Source organism: Meleagris gallopavo, chromosome 7 (assembly GCF_000146605.3).
Source record: "Meleagris gallopavo isolate NT-WF06-2002-E0010 breed Aviagen turkey brand Nicholas breeding stock chromosome 7, Turkey_5.1, whole genome shotgun sequence".
Classification (NCBI taxonomy): domain Eukaryota; kingdom Metazoa; phylum Chordata; class Aves; order Galliformes; family Phasianidae; genus Meleagris; species Meleagris gallopavo.
This window is the reverse complement of record NC_015017.2, coordinates 29,441,574-29,449,469: the sequence shown is the minus strand read 5'-3', so window position 1 is coordinate 29,449,469 and position 7,896 is coordinate 29,441,574. Positions and strand designations below refer to the sequence as shown.

Sequence of the window (7,896 nt, the reverse complement as noted above, 5' to 3'; positions counted from 1 at the left end):
TTTTCCTTCCTTAACCAAAGAGGAGAGAGGAAAGTATATTTAAAAGTCCCAGTGGAATCTTACAAACTAGACGTATGCTGTAGTGTTTTTCAGAAGAAGAGGTACTTTTCTTTGATAGCATCAAATGTATGTATATATCTACATGCAGTGGTTGGAATTGGGATGGGGAAGGGGAGTGAAGTAGAAGACACTACTTGAAAAGCTGTGAGTGACCCCTTGATCATGTTCCCACAGAAGTTCCAGGGCAGCACTTGCTGTGAATATAACTCCCTTGCACGGTCCCCAGGTGAGTTACAAGAAAGTGTCAAACACTGTGATGGTCTTTTCTCCCTGTGGTATTTCATGGGTTGGTTGTTCTGTACGGAGGCTCAGAATTACCGTGTTAAAGGATAAAGGCTCTTCAGTGGGACTGCAGTTGGATGATTTGAAATATTACCAGTGTTGTAAAAAGGATACGTAGCCTTAATTGCAGGCTTTTATGTTGGGGTTGTGTGTTGGAAGAGTATAGTAAAATGAAATAAAACTTCGTTTAAAACGCCCTTCACTTTCTTAGCTCATACAACTGATAAGGATGGAAAAGTCATTTTAAAGAACAAGCTTGAATTGAACTTTCTGATGTACTCATCTTTGGCTGTGGGGTAATGCAGTCAGTGCACCTGCTCTGCATTTGCCTGCCTCGCTAGAGATCATGTTGTGAATGTGTGGGAAAAGAAGGGAGGCGATTTCAAAGGTCTGTTTTAACAAAGGCAGGTAAAGAATTTAACTTCTTAATATATTAAATATATTAAAATAATATCTTTATGATGCTCACTGGCTAGGGAACCTGCTGTCTTTGTTAAGCATTTTAACGTGTACATGCATATCTTTCTGGTGCATGCACATAGATATTGGTATGTAACTGGTGTGTTGCAAAATGTACAAATGTTTGAAGAAATAACAATTTAATGCACAGATGACTTACTCAGTTTATCTGATGGTATCTTTGGGAACTAAGCTCTGTGCACTCTTGCATATAAAGTGGAAGTGTATTCTAGTCCTAAAGAAAAAGCAGACATGCTTATAAACCTACGTGTCTGGTTTTCGAGTCTTCTGTCTTCCCTTTCATGCCTTCAAAATAGTTTGCTTTAGTGTTTTGCAGTACTGTACACTGTTGCCTGAATCTGTGAAGGTTGTGTGTTGGTTTTTTTGTTGGTTTTCTAAGACAAGAAGTTCTTCCTGTTAACAGAGGAAATACGGTGGAGCAATTTTTTTCTGGCTACTTCTTGATGGAATTTGCTGCTGACTCCTTCACTTAAACTAGTAGGACAGTGTCCAGATAATGAAAGAGTGGTATTTTTTTCCAGGTGTAGCATATGTTGCAACCAGACACCTTATATTTACATTGACTCTCCTTCTCCCCCTCAGTATCCTGGCCACTGCCACTTTGTGTGCCCTCAAAGGTACTGCATGGTTTGCTTCATCTCTGTCTCCCAAGTGGCAGCCGACCCCAGCAGGGAGCTGAGAGTAACTGCACACATGAGATCTGCCTGTTAAAACAGTGTCTGGTGTCCTTATGAGCTTGTAATCTGAAAAGTAAGTAGTTGCATTGCAAACCGAACAGCCTTAACTCAGCTATGAAAGTATCTAATAGATCACATAGAATCGTGAGGCTTCTTTTCTATCTCTTTCTGATGCCAGTGCACTCAAATCTTGTGTGCTGACAGTGCTTACTGAAACATCACATGTCTGTTCTTCAGCAGTGTGCAGGAAGCAAAAGCAGATGTGCCTGCCTTGTACATGCTAAGTTTGCAGTCTGTAAGGAGGACAGGTTTATGTAGTAGCTGGGCAGCAGTTATCACCTCTTGGTGAGCAGAGGGAACTCTTCCAGGTTCTCACACATCCAGCAGTGGTTGTGATCTCACTGAAAGTGCAGCAAAACTAGTGAAAGCAAGGGGCTGCATCCCACTGTTACAGCAAAAGACTCTGTGGAAGTGTCTGTCTGCCAGAAGGCTCCTGATGACAAGAAGTGTATTTACTCACATTCTGAGGAGAACATGAGATGGTTGTGCATGTATGTTCCCTCACGATAGTGTTCTGGCTGTGAAGGTCTTTTCCTAGGCATGCTGCCTTTCGAGAAATATTAAAAATATTTTTCAAGTTAGTCATGAAATAGAAGAAATCCTTAAATTTGGTCATGGAGGAGAAAAGAGACCAAACTCCTGAAGCCCTTTTCATGCACTTCTTGTTTACAGTTGTTTTCCCTGGGGGACACTTCATGGCTTTTTGCACAGCTCTGCTCATAGAAAAGCGAGTTAACTTTTCATCTCTGCTGCACAGAGTTTCTCACAGTTATTATTTGGAAGCAATTGTCCTAATGTGAGTTGTTATCTTGATTTGTGTTGCATCTGTTTCCCCCCCTCTGCATTGTGTTGGGTTTCTTTCCCTTTGTTCTTCATCCCTAGGGTAATTTACAGAAGGTGGCAGGTGTCTTTTAAAAACATGTTATTGAGGTTTGTGCTATAGAACAACACCAGCAAACAAAATAGCAGTGCAGCATGTTTCAGTATTCGAGTATCAAGGTGTTTCTTTTGGTTTAGCACATGACAAAGTTGGCACGTTGGCTGTACTCAGTGTTTGTCCTGTAAGCTGAAAATCACACAGGTTTTAAATTGTGAGGAAAGGTGGGAAATTCTAACATAGATCTGCTGGGCCTCCCTTTTAAAATTCTTTTTCTTATTTCAGGGAGGGTTACTGTTTTCCTATGCATTAAATAGTGTGTTCCCAGATGTGTGTTCATGTGTGAATGCTGATATCTGATAGGCACCTACTACAGTCTGTGCAGCCCAAGTGCCTACAACTAATGAACTGATCTGTTTTTTCTTTGTGTGCTGAATTTTCCATTCACCTTAAAATAGACACATATCTATGGCAGTTTGTAAACAAGTGTTCTTTCCCTTCCTATGCCCTGGTTTTGTCATGACTGGTGTTACATTTTAGTTCTTGAAGCCTTCTATCCTCTACATTCCAAGCACTTTCCATTTATCACGTGGCTAGCTTTCCTTGTGAAAGGAAGCTATCCATTTGTCTGTATATTTTTCTTCAAAGAACTGAGTTAAAATAAATTAATCCAAGAATACTTGGTCTTGTAAACCTCCTTATTTAAGTAGTTCTTTTTAATTGGCTAACAAAACATTAACTTTGCTACCGCCAGACTAATTATGTCTGACAAGTCGTTTCTCAGCTAATTCAAATGAATGTAGTATTGAGCTTTTATACAGTGCATCATGGAGCATTATGGGATAAGAACGATGTGGCGTTGTGAAGAATGGCACTGAGAAAGGACAATGTCTGCATGTAGTCCTGGTCTTTTGTAAGTCAGTGCAGTGAGCATGTGAAATGCAGAGAGTGAGGAATTAGAAGTGGTTGCCACTAACTTGTTTTGCATTGTTGCTTAGAATCATAAGCAGAAATGGTATCTTTGCCTTACAGGGCTTTTGCTGGTTAACTTTACTGTTGCACAGAAAGTGTTTTTGAAGTTCACATCGGATAGTGGTCATTATTTATAAGAGGATCATCCCCATATATCGACCTCTATCCTTTCAGGCCAGATTTCTTCTGAGCAGAGACACAAGTTGGGTGTTGGGGTGGTTGTTTTTTTTTTTAAGCTTTTCTTATTTGTGAAATTGGAAGACTTGTCTGCTACTGAATTAATACAGAAAATGCTGCTTTCCCTTGAAGCTGTAATTCATTCTTTCCAAATCATCATCAGCTCAGTGTTACTCTTGTCTAAATGCTTCCTGTATCAAGCACCATGGAGGGCAGAACAGTCTCCTGCTACAAAGAGAAGATGTGCTCTTCTGCTAGAGAAACAAACTCAGATTGGAGAGGCTGAAAAATGCAGGAGCTGTGTGATAGAGGAGGGCTAGGTGAGGCAGGTCAAACCGTGTCCATGCAGAGCTCGATCTGAGTGTTTTCAGCATGCCCTCCCCTGTTGTTACTGTGTGCTTTGCCAAAACCTTTTGTCCTGCAGCGTGGTCCCACCATGCAGGCTGTGAATGATGTGCTTTATTTCTATTATATTCTCAGTGGGTTTTTTCATTTTAGTTTTGATGTGAAGTTACATCCATATGGGTATGTATTAATGATGTTTCTAGGGTCATATTTACTTTGCTTGCTTGCATTTTGTACTTCTCTTTCTTAAAATTTTGTCTTGAAAGAAATTCATAAAATCCATGGCTAGCTCTGATACTGCAATAAAACTTCATTCCAGAACACATGAAATCATTGCTTCAAATTAATACGAGGAGTTATGGGCTGGCTTGTCTTGGCTTGAGCACTTCTGTGTTTTAAATGTAATCAAATCTATTAGAGTGATTGAGCTACAACTTTATAAAGCTATTTATCATAGCCAAGTTCATTTGTGATTCTCTTTTATAACTTTTTCTGAAGTTTTATCAGAATATTCCTCAAATTGTTTCCCCCTTTACCTCTTTCTGTCGTTCTGGCTTGTGAAACCTGGTGTGAGTGGAGCAGGAAGGAGCTCATCTTGTTCTTGTAGCTCTTGTTTGAAGGGGTGAAATATACACAGCTTTGCCCTTAACTGCTGGAGGGGCCCATGCAGGTAAGAGGCTGTGTACAATCACACATACACATTTATTTATAACCTCACAACTGCTATCCTTGGGAAAACTACCAGTCCTTACTGTTCTAAGATGAAAACACTGGTCAAAATGTTGCTATTTGTGTTATACCTTTTGCGTGCATGGTAGGGAAACTTCTCAGAGCAAATGTATGATTTCCCACACGGTTATAAGGGTTTGTCCAGGCATCATGTGGTGTGGAGAACTGCTTGGCAAAGCTGTGCTGATGGCGTTTATGCTGGGAGGTCACTTGGTAAGAAGTGTGTCTGCTGGTTTTAAATAGAAAAGAAAATGGATTTAATGGCGGAATGTTCTTTTCCTTTAGAAAATACTGAGTTGTAGTGGTGTGTTCACATGTTGCACGCCAGTAGTGCAGCCCTGGGCTGTTGGGGTTACAGGTACCTGCTTAGAAAGCAAATGGGATGAAATTGAAGCTGCTTTAAGGAGAAAAAAAAAAAAAGGCATGTGGCTGCTCCAAAGGTATGCTGGTGGTCAGCGCTGGAGCTGGAATTCAATCTTGTTCCGTGGGTGTTAATTTTGGACTTGTTGCTCTATTTCTGTCTGCACAGTGCTTGTGGCCATGTGATAATCTCTCAGATAAAAGTAATGCACAGACAGGTGTTCACCGAGCTTAGATATGTACAGTAACTGCATGCTGCCTCTGTTACAATGGCGTGATGGACAGCAAAGTGCTCTCCTGTGCTGTTCTTCTGCCTGCTGTCTGATGCGAGTCTACAGATTGCTATGTTAGTCCAGAAAATACACACAGAAGTATTTTGGAAGGGTTTTATTCCTGTGTATTGTGTTGTTAGTGATCAACACCTTCATTCCTGCACATGAAAATAGTTGGCCACTGCAGATCTCCAGTCACTTCCCCTCTGCAGCCAACAGCTGAGTATCCTGCATAGAGCAGAGCCTTGCCTTAGTCATTATCATCTTCCTTATGGACATGGAATTGATCTTTTTAAAAGAAAAATACTATGTTGCTTTTTGGCTTTATTTTTCTTGTCTGTGTGAATGTTGAAGACTGCTGTGCTCTCTTTAATTGTCTTTGAGTTAAACCATCCTAACTGTTGGATCCTGTTACCACTTCTAAAAGTACAAGTCATGTCATTACTGCTGTTGCACAGTGGACTTTGATTTATTCCAAGTATTTCATGCATTTTTTTCAACATGATATTGAATTAGATGCAAAAGTACAGGATTGTTAACATCTTGGGAGCCAATACTTGTTATCAGCCTTGTTCTGTCTTGCTTTTTGCCTCATTTTTCAGAACTGGAAGGCATTTTTTTTCCAGGTGTGTGTGTGTATATGTGTGTGTAGGCAAACTACTGGGGTCATGCAAAGTGATGCAGATCTTGGAATACCAATATTTTGTCTAATTTCTTTGTACATACAGTCACTATGAAAACAGGTACTGTTGAAGACTTGCTTTTGAGGTCCTTGTACTGCTGAATTCCAAGAGGCAACCCCATTGTAACCTATATGTATAGCTTTAAAACATGACTTGTTGGATGCGTATTAGAGCTGTATAAACAACTAATAAACATTATTGTTTGTATTAAGATGGATACCTTACCTCTTCATTTTAGATTATCCATACCATTTTCAGAGCAGGTTTGACATTTTTTTTCCTCTGTGTGTATATGTAAATGTTTATGTATGTGTGTATATATACAGGAATGATTTAGAACTTGGTGCACTGCAGGATGTGGCACAGTACACCAGCAGAGCTGCTGCTCTTGGCAGCAGTAGGTGAGCACTGCTTTAACTCCACGAATAGCAATTTGGGCAAGTCTGATCCCACCTGCTGTGCTGCTGCCTGCCCAGCTCCGTGTTGCTGTCCAGGAGCTCAGAGCTTGCACAAGCTCCTTTTCAGATACACCATAACCTCCCAGCAGCAAGCCCTGCTGCAGTGTGCCCTGTGGTGAGGAGAAGGAGGTGCTGTGGGCTGTCCTGTGGGACAGAGGTGAGTGCTGGCTGGCCTGGTACGTTGGCTGGACACCCTCCATGTGAGCCTGTGCATGTCAGTAAGTGTGCCCTTACTGCTGCACAGAAAGGCAGTGCCTTTAGAAAGTACTTGGTTGTAAATCCAATTGCTTTGTAGAGTGAGAAGTGTTTATTTTTGAAAGGCTTTAAACAATGTTTTACCAATATATTGGAGCACCAGGTGCCCTTGTTGGTTGCAGATAGTGGTAAGCAGTGTGGTCATGTAAGTAAGTAGTGGACAAACCCAAATCTCATTTCCTCCAAGGTGCTACAGGTGCTGTAATATTTACACTACCATAAGTAGAGAAGTTGATAAATGAAGTCTTGGATTTGATGCGTGGATCTTCATAAGAACTTTGGGATCTTATTTTTCATCTAGACTTTAAAAAGAAGGATGAATTTTGTTAAGAGCACATTTACAGGCAAGGAGAAAGCTGCTTTCCAAGGCACATTGGTTTATTTGCTTTTCTCTCCCCACAGAGCTTCTTTTGCATGTCTGCCAGGTGCATGAGGGAGAACTCAAGACTGCTGGGAGAACGTGGTAATGAATTGCTACTTGTGTGCTGCCTGTGCCTGCTGACAGCTAACAGCATGGACAAGGTAGAATTGTTCCTGTAGCTTTTCTACAAGGCCTCAGAACCCTACTCACCATCCTCCATCCTCTGCCCAGACCCTTATACATGCTGCTCATCACCTCTACACCTCAGCATAGAAATGAACCTGTGCCATTGCTTCAGCAGGAGGCAAAGTGCTGCCTTAAAACCAGCTGGTTTTATACAGATTGCTTTGGGCAGCAGGTGTAAAGCTTTTCATCTGCTGTGAAACAGAATCATTGTCAGTGCAAAGCTTTTGAGTAAGAGTAATGAAAGAAATACAGGCTGGGATGTGGTAGAGGTTTATGGAGACACAACTCCTGCTGTTGTTGGTTTTTCTGCTTCTTGGTGACGGGAAGGTTTCAGATGCAGGCCATCTTTCCCACACTGTCACCAGTTGCCAAGCCTGCTCTTCCTCTCATGTAGCATGAGTGGATCCACCGACACAGAGGAGCATGGCTGGAGCTGCTCCAGTTTACAGCTGCTTCAGGTTTTCTGCCAGTCACATCTGGATCAAACCCAGGATTATCAGGCGTTTCCATGCACCAGTGTTTGCATGCTGCTCTGTGCTCCAGTCCCAAAGCCCTGTGAATTGTCTCTGCAGCCACTGCTTGTCTGGCTGCTCCTCCTGGGCTGCTTCTTTCCAGCAAGGCCAGATGGGGGCAGAATCCTCCTTTTTATTGTAAATCCTTTA

At 41.6% G+C, this 7,896-nt stretch overlaps 1 long non-coding RNA gene across 1 annotated transcript; it reads left to right on the top strand.

Annotated features, from left to right (window-relative positions):
- The first annotated feature begins 6 nt into the window (after positions 1-6).
- On the top strand, positions 7-7,896 carry LOC109368620. Its single transcript, XR_002116838.1, has 2 exons — positions 7-6,589; positions 7,090-7,896. It is a non-coding gene; the product is annotated as an uncharacterized LOC109368620 (long non-coding RNA).